General features: G+C 50.6%; 1 protein-coding gene and 1 long non-coding RNA gene across 2 annotated transcripts in view; both read left to right on the top strand.

Moving 5' to 3' along the window:
- Window positions 1–21220, top strand: part of LOC102010369 (galectin-9-like) — a 37884-nt gene that overhangs the window by 5333 nt on the left and 11331 nt on the right. The window lies entirely within an intron of this gene.
- LOC102013171 lies at window positions 19942–21220 on the top strand. Its single transcript, XR_263783.1, has 3 exons — window positions 19942–19999; window positions 20737–20763; window positions 21197–21220. It is a non-coding gene; the product is annotated as an uncharacterized LOC102013171 (long non-coding RNA).

The raw sequence follows: 21220 nt of genomic DNA, 5'->3' as shown, positions 1-21220 counted from the left end.
CTGTGGGACAGAGAGAGTCCATGTGACCTGCCCTCCCCAGGTTCCATATCAATCTGCGTGCTGGAACTAACATCGCCTTCCACCTGAACCCTCGATTCAATGAAAACACTGTGGTCCGAAACACTCAGATCAGGGGCTCCTGGGGGTCAGAGGAGCGAAGCCTGCCTGTCAACATCCCCTTTATCCCAGGACACAGCTTCAAGGTAAGATGCTGCAGCCAGGAGCTTAGGGGTCTGCCTGGGCGCTAGGGGAGAAGCAGTGAGGTGAGGAGGACTTGGGGTACCTTGAACAGGTTAGGGGTTGATGCTTGTGATAGGAGGATTGTGTCCCAAGTAAGACAAAAGTGTATCAAATTATTATCATGTTATGATTACTGTCCCCCAAGGAAAGTATTAAGATCTGCTCTTAGAAGGTAAGCTATCCAAATCACAGGACAAATTACTTGCCAGAGGTCACATGCCCATTGATGCCAAATCAATCAAAATAAGGAGGTGCCAGTCATTGATGTGCATACTCACTCAGCAATTATTTATCAGCTGTCTGATTGGGCTCCCTTTGTGCAAGAAACACTCATGTTCACGAATGCAGCCAAGAAGCAGAGAGAGCAGGTCCTACCTCATGGGGCTGCAATCTAGGCGGGGAGGACCCAGGCGTCCAAGGCATGAACCATCCGCACAGATGACAGGTGCTCTGCGTGGGAGGGACCCCACTTTGGGGGGTGGTAATGTGCAGAGGAGGGAGGGGCCTGTGCAGAGCTGCACTGCAAGGTGGAGAGTGAGGGTGAGAGAGGTGAGGGGTGTGACTGCAGGCCTGGTCACGCTGATTACACATACAGGTCACACACAGAGCTTACAAAAACAAAAAGGAAACAGAACAGCCAGGTGCTGGGGCACATGTACCTATAATAGCGGCACTCTGGCAGGTCAAACCAGGAGGATCCCAAATTTGAGCTCAGCCTGGGCAATTTAGTGACTTAGGGAGATTTTGTCTAAAGGAGAAAAATTTAAAAATAGGGGAAGGGATGTAGCTCAGTGTGAAGGTCCTGGGTGCATGCTACAGTACCACAAAGAAAGAAAGAATAAAGGAAGGAAGGAAGCAGGGAGGGAGGGAGAGAGGGAGAGAGGGAGAGAGATAAAGAAAGAAAAAAAGAAAGAAAGAAGAAAAAAAGAAGATTGGTCTGCAATGCCTTGGTCTTGCCCCAGCCATGGACACTGTCAGCCCGGGCATCTGCTTAGGCAGAAGTTATGCCCTGGACCACTGCGCTCTGCAATCTGGGCTGGAAATGACTGGTGTCGAGCTGTGTGGGCTGGGAAGGGAGCTTGGATTTACTGCAGTGAGAAGCCACTGGGGAGCAACAGCAGGGAATGCTACCTTTGATTCATAGGGAGCTTCCTTGGGGAAGGGCCCTTCAGCCAGGGACAGTCACTGGGTCTTTGCAGCTCCATTTCCTCATCTACAAATGAGGCTAAGAATCCCGGGGTCTCAGAGAGCTGTGGGAATGGGCCGCGGTAGTCTCTGTGCACACTAGCACAGTGCCCTGCATGCGAGTGTGATGGAAAAGTGAGCACTGCCATTTGTACCCTGATGGCCTCCTGGAGAAGGTCCTGGGAGGGAAAGGAGGAGTCAGGAGGCCGCTGTAGCTGCTGCAGACTCCAGGCATGGACATGGAGGGCGCAGATGTCACAAGCCAGCACTGCTGCCCCCGGTGGCCTGAGAGGGCAGTTGGTCCCCTGGGAGGGTCTGGTGGGGACAGGGAGGACTTGCCAGAGCGGGCTGGGTCCTGAGGTGCCTGGCACTGACACAGGGCAGAGATGCAGGCTGGGAGCAGCACTGTGGGCTGGGAACCCCGTGCTCTGAGGTCCAGGGAGGAGAGCACGAGGTGCTTGGGGAGGAGTGAGTCCTTCAGTATGAGCAGGTGTGGGGCTGAGGACTTTGTGCATGGAGTGTGAACGGCAGGCCTCTTTTCCCAGGTGGAGATCATATGCGAAGCCCACTGCTACAGAGTGGCCGTGGACGGCCAACACCTGCTGGAATACGCCCACCGTATTAAGGACCTGGCAGCCGTCAATGCCCTGGAAGTAACTGGCGACATCAAGCTTACTGATGTGCAGGTCTAGGCGGGCTCAAGAGCCCAGTGAAGGGCTGGGGACATGGCTGCCTGTGTCTCCTCCCTGTCGTCTTCCCTTCTCAGCCCAGCTTCTGAGCCCTGCCATCTGAGCAGATGGTGTCCTGAGGTGGGACACACAGGTGACCTCCAGGTCCCTTCCTCCTTGCAGCGAGGGAGGACCTGAGCCTTCCGTGCTCCAGCTCAGGCCCATTCTGCATAAGGCTGTCAAACCCCTTCCTGTCCCCTGTGCAGCCCCACGCTAGTCCCAAGCCCCAGCTGTGCACCGCAGGGACTGGGGCCCTCCACAGCCCCCATTCCTGTGACCTTTACCTTCCCTCCCTGGCTGTGCACCCTGCTGCGACACTGCTCCCTCTGGGGAGGCTGCCCTGTGACACCTGCTGGTTTCCACCCACTGAGCAGACCTTTCTCAGCAGTGGGCTCTTCCCTGTCCTGGCCTCCTTAAAATAAAGAAAAGCAAATGCTGTTGCTCTTGGCACACACTCGTGGGATGGCGGCTTTAGTAGTGTGTCTAGAGACATTTTGGAGTCTCTGGCTTTGGGGGCCCCTGCCAATGGAAGGGGGATGAGTCAGCACAGGCTCCCTTAGGGAAGGAGGCTCCTGACATCCACACTGATGCCCAGGGGACCTCACAGAGCCCACAGGGGTGCTGCAGGAAGCAGCTGGGGTGCACACTTGCAGGCACGGGCCTGTAATGTAGGAATTTTGGTAGCTGGGTGAAGCTAGGAAACATCTCCACGCTACTGAGAGCAGAAAAGGCTGGGACACAGTCGGTGGGAGTCACGAGAGCCAAGAAGCCGGATGAGCTGTGCCTGAGCAGCAGGGGAGCCAGTGGGGAACCTGACATGAGGAGTGGGGGTGAGAGAGCTAAGTACCTCAGTGCCAGGACCTGCCCGTCACTGGGCAGCATAACGGAGCCCAAGCGAGTATCCATGTGATGCCAGCGCACCTGCTAATTCCTGAAGAACTTGGTCCCTCAGGAGCCAGCTTAGGGCTCAGGGTGTGGACCTCGGGCAGCAACAGCAGAGGGACCTGGTGAGGAATGCACAGGCTCAGGCCCCGCACAGGATCTAAATGTAAATCTGTGCTTTCGCCAGATCCCATGAAATGGTGTGTGTGTGTGTGTGTGTGTGTGTGTGTGTGTGTGTGTGTAGGTGAGCAGCCCTGGTCTAGGCTGCTGGAGTCTTGCCCACACTGTTCAGACTCCTCTCTCCTGGTCTGGAATGAAAGGTTTCCCTAGTTGTCGAGCCCCTTCTGTGCCTCCCATCGCAGTAGCTGCTGCCAGAAGCAGGACAGGTCTGAGAGGTGCAGCCAGGCAAGGAGCCCGGAGGTGGGAATACATCTGAAACTGGGGCCAGCCTTGGTCAGACAGCCGCTTGCCCCCTCCTGAGGCCCTTCGTTGGTTCTGAGAAGGAGACACAGCTCCGTCTCATACTCAGCCCTCCTAGCTGGCTGCACACCCAGAAATGTCCTGGTCTCTCAGGCAGGCAGGGACGCCGCGTACCCTTCACCCACCTCAGCCTCCTCCTGCAGGAGACCACATCTGCCTTTCCCAGGTGCCGAATCTCCATTGTCCAAACCTAATGAGAAAAACAGCAACAGAGCAAAACCTGTAGAACAGGGCGGTGGGCAAGGCCTTCACTAAGGACCTGGCATTGAGAGCAAGATCCTCTCTCACCACACTCTGTAAGACGAGCCCCATGTGAGGCACATCTCCTGTGCAGCGCCTGTCTCTTCACTCTGCGCCCCCCGACCCACTTTGGACAAGCACAGTACTCCACCTGCCACCAGTTCAGAGCAGAATGCTTGGCCTGCTTGTTCTCTGTGGGGTACTTTGTCTGGGTGGTGTCAGACGCCCACCCAATGTATGACCTGGAGCAGCTCTGGGTACAAAAAGGAAACACATATACACAGAATAATTGACATGAAGTGAAATTTTTGTAACTATTTTTTGTAACTATTTCCATCAAGGAATTATACAGGGACGGCTCAAGTGGCCCCGTCCCTAGAAACAGACAGGAGTATTTTTAATGCAGAAGCACAGCGGCTGTGCCCAGGGCAGCTAAGCACAGAGGTACCCATGGCGCCTCCAGGTCCTCCCTGGAAGTGTGCGCTGAGCGGTGGCTTCTGTCTTCCCGTCGCCCACTCGCCTGCCTGGCTTACGGGTTCCTCTGCCCGGGGCCGGGGATTGTAGGCTGCAGGGACTTCCAGGCAGTGCAGGACGCTGCTTGATAGTCAAGGGCTGGAGGGGGAGGAGTGGAGGAGCTCAGGCGTGAGGCTGGGTGTGGTCACCTTTCTCCCTGTCCTAAGGCCCTGTGACCTTGGCTCCAGAGCTGGCTCCATGAGCATCACACTCAGCGCCAGCAGCTTGAACTTCCCTGTGGGTCGCCAGGGCTTGGTGTCACCGGGTGGCCCCTCTGCTCGGTCCTTTTTCACCTCTGAGGGAAAGATGGCCACATAGATCCTCACGGTAGCACTTCTGGCTCTTAAGGGGAAACAGAAGCCAGGCGTCAGCACTGCATGTCCAATCGCTGGGAGCGTGGGCCACAGTGCTGACCTGGGGTCTTCAGGCAGTGCCTGGACCCACAATTAAATGACCTGCAGCCCCATAGTGAGAAAGCTGTTTTTGAGGATGTCTGAAGCTTTCTGATGACCTGGAGAAGAAAGGCTCTGGTCGGGGGCACACCCGCCCCCCCCCATGTGGGGTCCACCCTCAGAAGGCCCAGAGTCTGCTGAGGGTGGTTGTGTATCACTCTGCACTTTATCAGGGTGCAGATAATAGGAAACACGACCTTATCCAGCCTGCGGCAGCGCTGTATCATGCACAGCATGAAGTTGTGAAACAGTTCTCGTCCCAGGATGCCGCTTACTCAGCTGACCCGAGTGCACATGAGCCTGACCGGGATCTGAGCAGAGTTTCCCTCCTCTGCCTCCTGCTTCTCGGCTCACCTTTCTTCCCCATGACTGATCTTGCCTAAAAGAGTGTGTGATTTTTTCCATCGCTCCCGACCTTCCTGTGATTCCTGGTGCTGTTCAGGAGAACATCCGGCTCCTTCAGACTGGGCCCTGCCTGCTGCTGCAGTGCTCTCTGGCTGCAGTCCCGCTCTGCACCTCTGCTGGGCATTGGGAAGGAGCCGCCTTCTCTCTTTGCACACTCACAGCACACACATGTACACACTTGCACACACTCACATGCACTGTGCACTCAGTGCTGCCTGCTCTTTCACGCCTCATGCCCACTAGCCTGAGTCCTTAGTCCTAAGCCAGACTCCTTTCTGAGGGTCTCCTGGCCCCACCCAGTGCGAAGATACAGTGAAAATAGATGTCATCTGTCCAGTGCTCCCTCTGCCAGGCCGTGAGTCCTGACTAGCATTAGCTCCTCTCACCCCCACAGCCGCCTTGGAGAGCAGCCTCCAGCACCTTCACTTTCCATATGGGGAAACTGAGGCTTGCAGATCCGAGGGACTGACATGACTGTGCCCAGCAGCCCTGGCCCCTCCTCCCAGTGCCACGGAATGGAGCACACTTCCTTCATGGTGGCTTTGTGCATGTAAGAATTTGCAGAACCTCCAACCCTCACTATTCAAGATGCTTTGGAGGGAACACACAGTGTCCTCTTGTCCCATGGTCCTTACAGCCAAGCTGAGAGCATGGCACGGTAGCGGGTAGATAGCTCGGTTAGTGCTGGGCAGGGAGCGCTGGTGCAGGTTTCTTCCTGGGAGCTTGACTTCTCTGTTGAGCTCAGAGGCTGACTCCGTGGAATGTCTGGGGGGCTCAAAGCAAGGCTTCTCCTTTGTGTGGTCACTGCTAAAGGCTCTAACTATGTCTTCCTGGGGTCACCTATTTTGTTAAAGTAACACGTTCTTCCTTAAAATGCACCCTGAGGGCCGGGGATATAGCTTAGTGGCGCAAGTGCCTGCCTGGCAAGTGTGAGGTCATAAGTTAGATTCTGAGTACCACAAAAAAGAAAAAAATGCACCCTGAATTTGTAATCTTTGGAGCCAAGAAAAGGTAGATCAGTGTGGGATGTCTGCTGAGAATGCGGATTCCCATCTGTAACCCCAAACACAAAATCATACGAGATTCTTGCCTCACTATCTTTTAGGACCTGCTCTGCCCCAATTTTTTTCTTATCCTCAGTTGGCACACTTGCTTTCGGGCCCTTTAGAGAGTGATGGTGTGCTGCTACCTGCTGATAGATGCCTCTCCTGTTTCCTGTAAACCAGTTGACGCCTGTAGGAGTGTCCTGAGTTCTCTGAATGATAGCAATCCCTCGCTCTGGCCTGGGCTGATAGGAGCTGGGCAGAGGGAGGGCAGGGGAGGCAAGCCCTTGAGCCTGAGCTCTGCCCTTGCTCTTATCCCTACTTTGCCTTCTAAAGGGGTCATCTATGCTTTCTCCTGCAAGCCAGGCCTCATTCCTCCAAAGAAGTGACTCCATCCTGGGCAGTGTAAAGCCCTTCTTCATGGAGGCAGGAGCTCAGAACCGGTATAGTACAGAAGGGCAGGCCGGGTGCAGGTGGGTCAGGATCTGGTGGTGCTAGAGTTGCCCCCTGAATACCTGGCTGTGCTTTGATTTCCCTATAGCAGACCCAGGTGTGGGAGGCCAGGGTCCATTGTGAGAAGTGAGAGTGAGCGCTGGGAGAGGCACTTTTTCATGAAGACCTTGGTCCCTGGGCATGTTAGCACATGTGTGTCATTTCAGCACGAGGCAAGCTGAGCAGGAGGATTTCAAGTTAGAGGCCATTCTGTGGAGCTAAGGGGCTTAGGGAGATCCTGTCTGAAAGTGAAAAATACAGTGAGCTCTGGTGTGGCTTTGTGTGAAGGAGAGGCAGGAGGGAGAAGCAGGGGGGAGCCCGGGAGGCTTGCCAGCAGGGGCCGGGCCTCCACCCGAGTCCCTTCCTTGGTGCTGAGCAGGAAGCGCGGCTCTGTCTCCTCCCAACCCTCCTGGGACCTATGTATGTAGCTCCCCTATATATGTCAGCCATCTCCTGGTTGGCTTCACCCCGAATGGCCCTGGTCTCTTATGCTAGCAGGGACGCAGGTCCCTCCACACCTGTCCTCCTCCTACAGAAGAGCACGCTTGGTTTTCCCAGATGTCAAAGGAGCACTGGCGAAACTTAACCAAAGAGGGGGCAGCAAGGCAAAAGCCTTGGAAGATCGGGCCTGTTGGACAAAGCCTTGACAAAGGTGCTCCTCCCGGGGAGGGCGAGACCCTCTCTCCTCACTCAGTGTAAGTTGCTTCCTGTGTGAGGCTCAACTCCCGCTCTCAACTGCCCCTCCCCACCCTCTTTGATGAACACAGAACTCCATCCACGGCCATTTTAAAGAGGAATCCATAGCCTGGCTGGGCAGCTCCTTTGTGGAGTCCCTTGTCTACCTCATGGCTATGCCTTGTGGCTGCTATCCGTGCAATACATCCACACTGACAGCGCGCGCACACACACACACACATACACACACACACACACACAAGCACAACAGAGTTAAAATGAAATGCATTTTATATAAGCTTTTCCTCACAGAGACATATAGGGGAGGCTCAAGTGGCCCTTAGGAGCACACAGCGGTGTTTTCATACAGAAGCATAAATATTGTACCCAGAGCCTAGAAGTACGCAGTGGCACGAGGCACTGCCTGGTGGCCCCTCCAACAGCTGCAATCAAAGAAGCCTGCTGTGCCTCTCAGACCTTACATTGCAGGTTCTTCTTGGGTGAGGGTGGGTGCTTCAAGGGCAGAGGTGGCTCCAACAGTCCAGGATACTACTTGGTGGTAGCTCACATAAAATATATGTGACAAAGTTTATCATTTTACCCAGTTTCAGTGTCATTTTTACTGATTGTCGTCGAGTGGTAGTGAATCAAAATGTCTGTTGTTTTACAGCCAGGGTCTGACAGCTAGTGTGATCCTCCCACGGTGCTGGTCATTGCAGGTGGACACAGCTCCCAGCCCACCTGTAATCAGGTGAAACCACACAGTCCTGCTGCATGCTGTGTTGCTAAGCTTCATGGTCAGCAGGCCAGGCGTATCGATCCCGTTTTCAATTTTATCGTATTTGCAGCTTACAATGGTTTTCTCAGGGAATAACCCTCAGAGGGTGCAAAGTCTCCCACTGTAGGTTGAGTTTGGAAAGGAAAAGCCAGGCCCCATTTCTGGCTCTGTAGAATAGGAGGGGACTGGCAAGGGTGTCTCAGAGACAGCGCAGACCCTGAGGTTTCTTTCTTGCTCTAGACAGAATGTCCATGGCACCAGCAAGCAGTCGTCCTTATTTTAATTGGAGACCAGTAGTTCAAAGTGAGTATCACTGATCACACACTCTGTACCTTGCCCCCATCTGAATGTTGTTAATCCTCTTAGGCTGTGGTTGTTATCACAGTTTTAGACCCCGGCAGAGAAACTGAGGCACTAAAAATGAAGTCCTTCACTCAAGACCCCACAGCTAGCAGCACTGCCTTTACTATGGGTGGCCATATTCTTGATTAAAACTCAAGGCCTCAGGCTGGGATTGTGGCTCAGTGGTAAGAACTTGCCTGGCATCCATAAGGTCGTCTGTTCAATCCCAGCACTGCAAACAGAGTGGAACTTCACATCCTGGGGCTTTCCACTGTGGGCAAAGAAGGAATGCACACCAAGAGGCTGATGATCCAAACCTCAGCCCCTCACCACAAGGCCAGCAGGAGTTGCAGGGCATCCAGAAGGAGAGAGGGTCTTGTCCCCTGCTCCGTTGTCATAAGCACTCAGCACGCAGTCCCTGGAAGGGGAGCTTCACACGGACCCTGTGCCCCAGTGACCTCCTTCTCTGCAGCTCAGTGTGCTCAGGTCTTCAAGGACCACAGCCTGTGTGCGGCCTCTGACACTGTAGTTCCCAGTGTGGACGTCGAGTTCCCCTACCACCCACGTTCAGAATGTTTTTTGACTTGTGCTACTCGCTTTAGAGGTTGCTGGGCTGGAGGCGGAGCTGAAGCAACTCCTGTGGGCTGCTCACCTGCTCACCGCTGAGGACCCCCGAGTGTCTGCTGCCTCCCACTCCACACTCAGCGGGTGACAGTGCTGGGAGCAGAGGACTGTGTGCTCCTGACAGCAAGGAGGCGCCAGAGCCTGGGTGTGTAGGGTATCTTGGGCTCCTGTGCAGGGTGTCTTGGGCCTTCTGTGGAGATGAAGGGGGAGAGAACCTGAGTTACAGAGGGAGAGGACTAAGGTTTGTTGTATTTCCAGACCAGGACTGTATCAGTGTGTGTGGCTGGGGCTGATCATGATGACAGCTGCTAGGAGGAGGCTGAAGGGCAGCTTCCACACTGGATTTTAGGTGATGAAACCTATTGAGCCCTGAGGTTGCTAAATACAGTAAGCTAATGTTGGGTTGCATTAGAGGAGGTGGAGTATTTAGAAACGGGGAGGTGAAATCTCCCACTTCTGTGAGTTGTTGACGGCATTCCTTGGGAGACACGGCCTACACTGGGGTATCAACCCAGAGAGCAGCACAAGGCGGAGACTCACTCCAGTGATGCCCAAGTGGCAGTTCCCGGGATTTGTTAAGGAGATGGTGAGAGGAAAGAGTCACCTACTGATGGAAGGGGTGGGGGAGGGCAACTGAGTAGAAGAAGCTGCGTGGTGCCATCTGCCTGGCTCTGGCACTGACAGCTGCCCTCCCCTTAGATCATGTGTGCTCTGCTCTGAGGCAAATACCATTCTCTCCACCTCAGCCCTTCTCCCCTCTCCTTTCTCCTTGTACACTGCAGAAAAGTGTCCCTTCTGCGTCCACGGCGCAGGGCACACCCAGAGCAGCCTCTATCCCCAGCCCGCCACCCTCTGCAATCAGCTCAGAATGACAGTGAGGCCAGGACCCCAAGCTGAGCTGTGACGTTCAGGGCGTCCCAGTGCCTGGGCACAGAGCACAGGGCCCAGAGGAACGCGAGAGACTATGGCGGTGCCCTTCCCAACCAGGGGGCACAACACAGTCACGTGGGTCCCTGTCCCTTGTGACAGATGATGTTTGGTTCTATGAAAGGAGGCTCTCACTGGAGAAGCTTCTGAGATGACAGGCAGGGATCGCTGTGGTCAGCAGCTCAGACCCCTTTGCTGCTGTGCCTGGCCTGAGTGCCAGCACTGACATGTCCCTGCTGTGTGACCTCGAGCTTCATCTCTCTGTGTCTTTATATCTGCCTATGTCCAATGGGCATAATCAAGTGTACCTCACTCATAAAGGCAGTAGAGGACTAAATGTAAGTTTTCCAGAAAGGTGCAAAATCACCACATCATCAACAATCTTCAGGTCTTCCCTTTAACATCAAACACGTGCTGTGTGCTTCCTCCCCAGCAGCCTCATAGCCAGGCTACATGCCTTCCCTGTGCAGTACGAGCTGCTTAAAACCAGGTCCTCCCAGTTCCCAGAACCTGGGAGAGGCCAGCACCTGATGAATGACTGTGCCAGTCAGTGCGTTTTTCACAGATTTCTGGTCTCTTGCTCCCTTCTCAATTCTTGCTGTCCCCAAGCAGGGTGTGAACATCCGTGGGTCTTGTGTAATCAAATGTGGCCGAGGTGGACCAGCAGACCCCCAGGGGAGGTTGCAAAACACTTACAGAATTCACTGTCTTCCACTCAGTAGGCTGAGTGCTGAAACCCAGCCCCTGCAATAGGAGGGACCACAGGCAAAGGCCACTAGCGGTGTTCCAGGCCTCTGTCCAGCTGAGTTCTCAGCTCACACCAGCACCCACAGGTGGGCAAGTGAGCAAGGGGCCTGCCCAGCGTTTCCACCCCCACCCCCAAACTGAGCATCATGCCAGATCCCTGCCCCGCTGCCTTTTGGACCCTGCTCTGCACAAACATCCTTCCTTATCCTCAGTGGGCACCTTCGCTTTAGGGCTCAGGGAGGTCTTCTGGTGCTGGCACCTGCTGATAGCTGCCTCTCCGTGTTACGGGAAGCCAGCTGGTGCCTGTGGGAGGTCCCCTAGTGCTCTGAATGACATCAGTTCCTTTCTCTGGCCAGGCCCGGCTGATGGGCACTGGTGGGAAGCTGGGGACAGCTCTGTGGCCCTGAGTCCTGCTCCTACCACTGGTCATACCTCCCTTCTAACAGAGGTCCTGCTGCTTTGTCCTCCAAGGGAAGTCTTTTTCCTGCTTCCCAGCCCTCCAAATAAGTGTGCCCGCTGTGCTCAGGGAGAAGGTCTGCAGCTGGGAGGAAGTGAGCCCCAGGTCTTGCCCTGTGCAGAAGGACAGGCCTGGGGTACAGGCAGCTCTGCCTTGCAGGGTCCTGGAATTGGTCCTGGAGAGCCTGGCCGCCTCTTGTTTTCCCCATTCCTGGCCCCAGCGTGAGAGCCCATGGGAGCCGTGGCCAGGTGAAGATGATGGGAACTCAGTGCAAGACAGGAATAGGGATTTTTCAAAGTGGCGGCGCTCAGAGTTCATAGAGGCACACGCTGGTAACTCGACGGGGTGGGAGGCTGACACGAACCATCCCCAGTGCACGTCCCGTCTGGGCAATGGGGCTCCTTAGCAAGACCTTGTTTCCAGCTGAAAACCAGAATGTGCTGGGATGTGGATGAGAGCAAGGGCTCTCTTGCTGTGAGAGGATGCTCTGCCCTGAGCAGGGCCCCAGTCCTCCCTCACAGTTCCGGGGGTTGAGAGACGCCCTTGCTGCAGGTTGCCAGACCCTTTTGAAGATGCTGCCGGGTCCTCATTGAGCAACCTGTGCTCGGTGGTAGATGATGTCCCTATTTTTACTGTCTTTCTGCCGCACATATTGCAGGGCTGGTTTTTTCTCTTTGACATTTACACATGTTTGAAATATCCTGGAAACTGACTTCTGCTCGGGCCCCCTCCAGCCATTCTGTGGAAATGGAGGTGGTTGCACAGATGCATGGAAGCAGAGAACTGAAGTATGTAGGTTTGTTTTGGATTTGTGGTGCTTGGCATTGAACCAAGGGCTTCACGAAAGCTAGGAGAATGTCTACCGCTGAGCCCAACATCACTCTGAATGTGCACTTTGGGTGATTTTTAAGAAGTTCACACAAATAGACCTCCCATGGCCTTGCAGAAATAGAGGACGCTGCTGTCACCCAGGCAGCTGCCTCAGCCCTGCTCTGCTCAGCAGCGAGTGGTCCTGGATTTCCTTCCTCAGAGAAATGAGAACGTGAATTTCAACATGGATGGGAGATAGTGTATCAAATCTCCCACAAGGAACTCAAAGAAGAATCTTTTCATTAATAGGTAGTAGTAGTTTTCAGCTATCTACTTTTCACTGTTTTGCTGAGACATCTAACGTCAGTCTTATTTGTAAAACCTGGAAAGCTAAATTGAGTCATAAATACAGAAAGATGAATAATTATATTAGAAATAGGACAACTTGGTTTGACATGATATAATGGAATGATTTCATTCCACTCAGTCTGAGATACAGTAAAGGTGAAATAGACTTCACCCAAATGAAAAACTTCAGGCCTGTACTCTAGCTGAGTTCAGAACACGTCCTGAGCATATAAGAAGCTCTTGTTTTGAACCCTAGCACTGCCGAATGAAACCAAAGTCAAAAGCAAACTTCTGGTGATTATCTTGCTAAAGTAATAACAATTAAAAAGACAGACAGCAGTCAACGGTGGCAGGAACATGCTACAACCGGAACCTCATGCATTACGATGGAGAGTGAAAAATATTCAGCCACTTGGGAAATTGTCCTTGTAGTTTCTCTGAAGGTCAACTTGACCTTCCTAAAAATTCCACTCCTCGATATTTCTCAAGAGTAAATAAAATCATATGTCCCCACAGAGACATGTTTGAAAGTTCTCGGCAGGTTCACATATAATAGCCCCCAATGAAAATCATCTCAGTGTCTCAAAAAGGCAAATGGGCGAAAATATCATTGTGTAGCCAGGCAATAGGATCTCTTCAGTACAAGAGAAGAAATTACAGATTAGCACAGCACAGATAAGTCTCAAAAGTATTATGCCATGAAAAGCAGATAAACAGAGAAGTGCACACAATGAATGTTTCCATTTAGTTGCAGCCACAGGACAGGAAAATCAGTCTTAGCCTCTTAAGCTCCCTTCATAGATTCTTGACATTGTCTCTGTCATGGTTCTTTTTCCCCTCCATGTTTCTTTTAAACTTCATTTCTGTGATATACGTAATATAAAATAGTAAAAATAAAAGTCACAAACCTTGAGAAGCGTGGTGTCATGGTGGTGCCTGCCTGCAATCCCAGCACTCTAGGAGACTCTGGTGGAAGAACCACAAGTTCTACCTCGGCCTTCGCAACCTTGCAACTTAGCTAGACCGTGCCTCACAAGGAAGAGAAAGAAAGAAAGAAAGGGACAGAGCAAGGAAGAGAGAGAGGGAAAGAAGGAAGGAGGGAAGGAAAGGGAAAGGAGGTAAGGAGAGAAGGAAGAGAAAGTTCCTCGGTTTCACCCTCACTGCAAAATGAAACACACATTTTCCTCATCACAGAAAAGTCTGCACTAATGGTGCCTGAGGTCAACATCTCTGTCCCCCTGAATACCATTCTCTCTAAATAACCTTTCAAGCGTTTTGTTTTCCTATGGATAGTGTCATATTTATACCAGAATATATGCATCTTCTTGTTAGAATAGATGCATCATTCTATGTAATGTGCTTGTGGCACTAAATTGTACATTACAGTAGGTATATCATCACATATCTGCATATCTGTATATCTCTCAGTGTTTTTAACAACATCAGAGTATTCTGCTCTGTAGAGGGACGTAATTATTGTACTAGTCCACAAATACTTGCATAATGTTTAATAGCAGAGAAGTTGGGGCAGCAGAGATTGCATAGACAATACTTTAATTCACATTCTTATACCTTGTATGTATCTTGCAATCTTGTAGTAGTGTGTCTGTGGAAAACCTTTTTCAGGATGGCATTTCTGTTGCAATTTCTGTGAGACACGTAGGCATGTTTTTAGCTTTGATAGCAGTGATTCAGTTGTTCTCTGAAGTTATTTGTCCATATCATATACTGAGCAGAAACCTATCTGGTCAGTCAGTGAGAATAACTCACCTTTGAAATACAGTAGATAATACTATAACCTTATAGCTTTTAAAATCTACATTAATTTGTTTTTTGCCAGCATCAGATTGATTTATTTATTTTGTAAGTGGTTATCAAATTAATTATCATAAATGCAGATTAACAGCTAGGGTAACAGGCAGAAAAACCCCCATAAAAGCCCCACAGGACAATAATACTAAATCAAGACACCCTGTTAGATACATCGTCTATGCTGCAATACAATAATATGTTTTTTCCAGGTGTGGTGGCCTCAGTACATGGTTGCAGCAGTCAGGAGGGTGAAGTAGGAGAATTCAGTAAGTCGAGGCGAGCCAGGGCTACCTAGTGAGTTCAAGACCAGATGAACTACAGAGTGAGACCCTGTCTCAAAAAAAATTTTTTTTCTCTATCTTCCCTATTGTCTGTGTTTCATTCTGCACTTTATTTATATATTGGGTATCTTATATAAGAGAAATCATGTGACATTTCGGCTTTTGTGTCTGATTTACTTCACTTACCATTATTGTTTCATTTTCCTGCAATGAGTCAAATTTGTCCTTCTTCCTGGCAGAGTAGAATTCCTTTGTGTACAAATCCCACTTTTTCTTTCTTCATTCCCTGTTGATAGACATAGAGTCTCCATGTGAGATTTAGCCATTATGAATTGTGCTGCTATAAAAAGGGCATGCTTCCATCACTGCGATGTGATGTCCCTACCTCTTTTGGGAAGGTGCCTAATAGGGGAATAGCTGGCTCAAATGGGATTTGGAGTTTTAGTTTCTCGCGGAATCTCCATACTGATTTCTGTAGTGGTTACACAAGTGTACACTCCCGCCCACATCGAGGAATGGTTCATTTCCCCCATGCCCTGCAGCACCGTTGTCCTTTGACGTGTTGACAGTAGCCATTCTTTCTGGAATGAGGTAGAATCTCAGTGTTATTTTGATTTGCATTTCTTACATGGCCAGCGATCTTAATGATTTTTTAGGTGTTGATTGTCTTTTGCACTTCTTTCTCTGAGCAGTGTCTATTCATTTCAGAAGGCCATTTCTTATTGGGTCTCTATGTTTGGCAGGGTTTAACTCCTGGAGTTCTGTATATATTTTAGATATATGTCCTTTGCCTGAGGTGTAGGTGACCAATTTTTCCCTGTTGTGAAAATTGTCTGTTCACTCTTCACTCTGTTGGTGGTTTCTTTTGTGGTGCGGAAGCTTTTTAATTGGATGTGACCCCATTTGTTGATTTTTGGTATTATTTCTTGTGCAACCCGGGCTCTATTCAGAAAGTCAGCCTATGCCTAGGTCTTCAAAAGTTTTACCTATTTTATGTTGCATCAGACTGTATTTCTGATTGAATGAAGAGATCTTTGATACATTTTCATTATGGTTTAGTGTATGATGAGAGATATGGGTCTACGTTCAATCTTCAACATGCAAATTGCCAGATTTCCCAGCCCCATTTGTTAAAGAGCTTGTCTTTCCTCCAGTGTAAGTATTTTGCCCCTTTGTCAAAGATGAGGTATCTGAGTGCTTAGATTTGTTTCTGCCTTCTCTATTGTGTTCTACTGAAGCACAAATCTTCTTCCCTCTGCCCCAATACTATGCTGTTTCTATCACTGTAGTTCTGTGATGTACCTTGATAGCCGGGATGGTGATTTTCCCTGTGTTGCCCTTGTTGCCCAGCACTGCTTCTGCTATGACAGGTCTCTTCCAGTTCCACAGGAATTTTATGACTGCTTCCTCTAATTCTGTGAAGAATGCTGTTGGTATTTTGATCAGGATCCCATTAAATGTATGTAACAGTTTCAGAAGGATGGTCCTATTGACTATACTGGTCCTGTCTATCCAGCAACAGGGGCTGTTTTCTGTTATCCTCTTGGGTCTCCTTTTTTAGAGTACCACAGCTTTTAGAGTACAGGTCTTTCACTTCCCTGGTTATGCGAATTCGTAAGTATTTCATTTTTGTTGATGCTGTTATAAGAGGCATTATTTCCTGAATTTCTCTCTCAGTGAGTTCATTATTGGTGTATAGGAACACTACTGAGTTTGAGTGTTGACTTTGGGTCCTGCCATGCTACTGAATTTGGACACTAATTCTAGCAGTGTTTTGGTGGTGTATCGGAACTTGTATGTAGAGGATCATATCACCTGTAAATAATGGTAATTTAACGTCTTCCTTTCCTGTCCATATCCCTTTTCTTTCTTCTCTTGTGTAGTTCTCTGCTATTGCTTCAAGAACTACGCTGAACGGAGGTGGTGCTGGTGGACATCCTTGTGTTGTTCCTGATTCTAGAGGGAAAGCTTTCAGCTTCTCTCCATTTAGTGTGATGCTGGTCATTGGTTCGATCTAGATGGCTTTTAAACCTGTATTACTGTGATCACAAATCAGTCTGATTACATTTTTGTCTGTTTGCTATTTCTTTGTGTTTATATTGCCAGAAACTGCCTTTATTTGTATTTGCATCATCTTTGAGAGTTGACTTCTGTTCTTTTGTAAGAACTGTTTGTACACAACTTAACTGCCTGTTGCTCTTCAGCAACAGGCATTCTGATTTTCACATTTTACCTACGTCTGTGTGCACATATGTATGTGTATACAGCCTTTTTTGGTATGAAGAATATGCATCTTTTTACAATAAGAAATTTGGTTGTCTTTCCTTTATACGTTGTTTCTTGTCTGCTCTACTTAGAAGGGCCTTCCATCTTTCAAATATATATTTTTAGAAATAACACATTTTTCTTCTAGTTATTTCATGATGTACTTTTCTAAATGTCAGTACTGGAACCTCTGCTCTGTTTGAGCCTTAAAGACATCCTGTCACCAGGTAGCATGCTTTGTATGTGTGGCGGGGCATACTGGGTATGTGAATGAGGGGCCCTACGCCACTGAGCTGCATCTTCAGTCCTTTTAATTTTGTTGGTTAAAGACAGGGTCTCTAAGTTGCCCAGACTGACCTTGAACTCGGGGGCCCTCCTGCCTCAGCCTCTTAGTTAGCTGAGGACACAAGCTTGCAAAACTGCACAGGGGTGTTTGTTTTTCATAGTAGTGTTTCTCCTAGCAGTGAGGTGACTGATGACATTTTGAAAAGCCCCTAAGTGCGGACTGCAGGATATAGATAGCAGCAAGCAAGAGCCTGGGATTTTGATAAAGGCTCTGAGGAGGAGAGTTCCTGGGGTCGGAATTGAGCATAGAGTTGTCCCTGGGAGTAGACTGTGACTCACTGTGACTCACTGGTCATCACCGTGCTGCCCAGAACAGAATTCTCTTCAGCCTGGCCCTGCTACTCCAAGATACCTCCCACTGTGTTGCAGAGTCTAAGCACACTGGCCTCGTGCTTTGCCTGTGGACTCCACCGTGGGGTGTGGACCAGAAGCCCTCTGTCCTCCACCAGGGCTGCACTGGCCAGGGAGATGCCTCACTGTGACTCCCGGCCTGGGCACTGGGGAACTCTGATCCGCCGGCCTTCAGGAACTCAGCTGGCCTGTGACTCCTTCCGATGTTAGAGACTTGTTCCTCTAACAGGATTTTATTGAGATATTGTTTGGCCAGAGTAAAATGCACAGGTCCTGGCTTCTGTGTGAGTTTTATGCATGCAAGGGTGCATCTGACTCCATTCCCACCGGGATCAGAACATTTGCAGCTTTCAGGAGACTCCTCCTATACTCCTCCCCGGTCGGTACCAAGGGGTAACCAGAAATCAGACCTGTGCTTGTCCTTGTTGGGGATGGAGTTGGCTTGCTTTCTGGCTGTGACTCTAGTCCTTGTTTTTCCCCACACCCCTGTTCCTTTCAGAGAGCTCCATGGTATGGATGCCACAGTCTCTGTCTCCTTGGTACTGTGGGGAACACGTGGCTGTTTCCAGGTTCATGCTGTGATGCTAAGTTGTTCTGGGCAGCTGTGTGTGTTTTCCTGTCTCTGGGGTTCCCAGTAAGCAGTAGAATAGCGGGTGCAGAGGAGAAGATATTGCACTGTGCTGCCCAAGCAGTGCTAAGCTGTATCTTCATTTTCTTGTTTTCCCTTTTTGGATTTCTTCTCAAGGAACAGGGTCTCTCCATGTTGCTCAAGCTGGTCCAAAACTCTTGGGTTTGTGCGCTTCTCCTGTCTCAGCCTCAAGAGGTACAGAACTGTAGCCATGCAACACGAACTCTGGTCCTGAGCTCTATTATTGTCCATTCTGCCCTGAGTCATGCGGGATCCCTTTGTTCCAAATTCCAACGAATGGCCGTTGCCTGCGAGGGAGGAGCCCTCCCTGGTGCCTGCACTGTGATAGAGTGTTATAAAGGATTGCTTTCCTTTCCAGCTTTTCTGCTCCAACTGCATTCCCTGTTCCTTCAAATCACCAGATTATGGTTGAATAGCAGCATAATGAGGATGGAGGGTGCAGAAGGGTCACGTGGCCTCCCGCTTGGGAGAATGTGCAAGAAGTGGGTCTTTGCAAATTCTAGGGCATCTATGGTGAGCACAAGATGAAAGCTATGCAAGGACATGCGTATTGCCCCAGACACCTTGTTTCCTGCTTGCCTAGAAGACCCTCACTTTAAATCCAGTTTGTTGTACTATCCCAGAATGCCACAGAGCAGATCACTAATAAGCAACGAAGTTGGTTTCTCAGGGTTCTGGAGGCTGGGAAGTGCAATACCGAGGCATTAGCGCTTGGCCAGGGCCTTCCTGCTGCATCAGCCTGGAGGAAGGTGCCAGGAGGAAGGGTAATGAGGACCCAAGTGAGAGCAAGAGCTCATCCTTGAAGCCCGTGCCCTTTGTTGACCGGCACTGATACAAGAGAGGAGCCATGGAGACCCCCACACCTCCCCTGCAGCCACGCCTCCTAGCACTGGTGCCCAGGGGACTAAGTCAGCAACTTGTGCTCTTTGAGGGCACGGAAGCACTTGGCTACTCATCCCTAGCCGGTGACACGGCCTTGTCAGTTTCCTGTGGCAGAGACGTGAGTGAGCTCAGGGGAGCTGATTGTCCTGCCTCCCCTTCCACCACCAGCCAATGCTACTCTTTTGCGTAAACCACTGGTTTCCTTTACTTATGCGCCAAACCCGATGAAAGACAGCTTTTTTCTCAAGCTCCTTCCCATGTCCTTCCAGGTCTATTGAACACAGTGTGCTCATCTTCCCCGTCCATCCTATCACCCGTGGGAAAAGGAGATAGTGAAGGAAGGAAAAAGTTTACAGCGGGAACTGCAAGCTCCGGGCTCTCATCCCGACAGAATGACAATCCCCGCTAAGGTGGTTTTTTGAAAACTCTTCTCCCTAATGGTGTTTTTTAATGAGGAACAGAAACTTAAACGGGAGAAATACTGTGCTAAGATCCTGAGTATTCTCAAGTTGTTTAAGTGTCCATGCATGAGCTGTGCACCTTGGCTGCATCCCTTTCCCTCCCTAAGCCTCATTTTTCTCTATGTTCCACCTTGGGCGGAAGCAGCGTCCCCACTACTGCTGCTGCCCAGCGTGTGGTTTCTTGCAGCCTGGGACGGAGCGTGCTTAGGACGCACAGCACACACTTCGGGGCAGTGCCGTCTGCAAACTGGCTGCCAGGTCCCTCTGCATCTTCATGAACCAAATGGGATTCGCTCTCTGGGTGGAGTGCAGGGGGCAAAGGAGAGAAAGGTCACAGGACTGGGGATGCCCATTTCCCTGTCCCCGAACCCCACCCACAGCCCTCACCCCAGCACCTGGCTTCTCTCTGTCCAGACCGCTTCCTTTGCTCCTGGCTCCTCCCTGTTGGGCAGCTGCCAAACTGCGTTGCTATCTGTTTCCTTGAAATGTCCAGCTCTGTGCGCTGACAGCTCAGTTGGTGTGAAGGGCAGCAGGGGACACCGCGGGCTTGTAACGATGAGTTCTCAGAGAAGCCAACCTGCCCAGGTGAGTCGTGGGCTGGCCCAGCCTGGGCTGGGTGTCCAGCAGGGAGGAGCAGCTCTGGTCCCTGAGGAAATGATTTGGTGGCAGGGATTGCTGCTGGGGGAATCCCAAAGAGAGCCTGAGCAGGGTGCAAATGCCCGAGGAGGTCATCTGGGTGTAACTTTTTTCCATGTCAGTCTCATCCAAGGCAGCCTCTTGGGACCTAGGAATGTTAATCCGATTCATGAATTTGACCCCCAGTAGTGATCCTTCTGTGGGTGCTTGCTCCAGCCAGTTGTTTCTGGAAGACAAGCCTCGTAGTCTCTTCACAGGTCACAGTTTCTATACAGAAGACAGAACAGGGTTCTGGGAGCACAACAACCCCCACATGGCACTAAATCCATCTTCCCTGGAATTGGCCTCTTGGGTTCCTCCATTCACTGGCTGGATGGCTCTAGTCAGGGTACATTGACCATGACTGGATCTTGGGGTACTGGGGACAAGGGTGTCCTTCTGGCCTCAGTGACTTCTTTGCAGCATGGAGTTGCTGAAAGGCAGGTGATGGGATGCAGGGACACAGGAGGAAGATTGCTATGACAACCAAAGTTACCAGGAGACACCCAGGACCGAACCCTTTCAACTTCATTCATGTTGGGGCGCCTCCTCCAGAATGAGTGTGTGTGTGTGTGTGTGTGTGTGTGTGTGTGTGTGTGTGTTCTTGTAACTCTTCCAAATTAAAGTTTTCGGTCTCTTTTCCATAGGCTCCTGGAGCAAAATCCAAGACTTACGTAAGTGTTGCGTGGGTGGATTTCATTCAGAATGGCAGGGAGGGTGGTGACTTGCGTAATTGAAAAGAATACTTTATCAAGCTGAAGTTTTAAAAAAAAAACTCTTGAAAATTACAATAATTTTGAAAGGAGCTTTGAATTTTAAAATGGTCCCTTGAGCATGATAAGCTAATTATATGGCCTTCTCCTGTCATCCTAGCATGCTTGAGTATCTGGCCAAACTTCCCTCCATGACACTGAAGGTCCCCTGCTCTGGGAACACTGGGAGATTTTCCCTTGGCATTTAATGAACCAAGTAAAGTTGTCCTGGCTTCCTCTGAAAGTCATACTACTATCAGCTGATGACCAAGTCCATGGCAATGGGTACAGGATTCCCCACTGCTGTGGCGCCTCTCTGCTGTCAGGGGCTGACCTGTCTCCATCCTCCCAACAGCCGGTTCCTTACTTCACCTCCATC

The sequence above is a fragment of the Chinchilla lanigera genome, unplaced genomic scaffold, assembly GCF_000276665.1.
Source record: "Chinchilla lanigera isolate Chin_1 unplaced genomic scaffold, ChiLan1.0 scaffold00080, whole genome shotgun sequence".
Classification (NCBI taxonomy): domain Eukaryota; kingdom Metazoa; phylum Chordata; class Mammalia; order Rodentia; family Chinchillidae; genus Chinchilla; species Chinchilla lanigera.
Note: the sequence above shows the minus strand (reverse complement) of the source record. Positions and strands in the feature narration are given on the sequence as shown.